We start from the raw sequence: 510 nt of genomic DNA on the forward strand, positions 1-510 counted from the left end.
GTAGGGGCTGGAGGGGTTTACAGATATGGGGAGGGGTGTATTCACTGGAGGGGGTTTCAGAGATGGGGAGGCGTGTAGGGACTGGTGGGGGTTACAGAGATGGGAGGGGTGTAGGGGCTGGAGGGGTTTACAGAGATGGGGAGGGGTGTAGGGGCTGGAGGGGTTTACAGAGATGGGGAGGTGTGTAGGGGCTGGTGAGGGTTACAGAGATGGGGGGTAGGGGCTGGAGGGGTTTACAGAGATGGGGAGGGGTGTAGGGGCTGGTGGGGATTACAGAGATGGGGAAGGATGTAGTGGCTGGAGGGGGTTACAGAGATGGGGAGGGGTGTAGGGGCTGGAGGAGTTTACAGAGATGGGGTGTAGGGGCTGGAGGGGTTTACAGAGATGGAGAGGGGTGTAGGGGCCGGAGGGGTTTACAGAGGTGGGGAGGGGTGTACGGGCTGGTGGGGGTTACAGAGATGGGGTGTAGGGGCTGGGGGGTTTACAGAGATGGGGAGGGGTGTAGGGACT

This window comes from Hemitrygon akajei, chromosome 6 (assembly GCF_048418815.1).
Source record: "Hemitrygon akajei chromosome 6, sHemAka1.3, whole genome shotgun sequence".
Lineage (NCBI taxonomy): Eukaryota > Metazoa > Chordata > Chondrichthyes > Myliobatiformes > Dasyatidae > Hemitrygon > Hemitrygon akajei.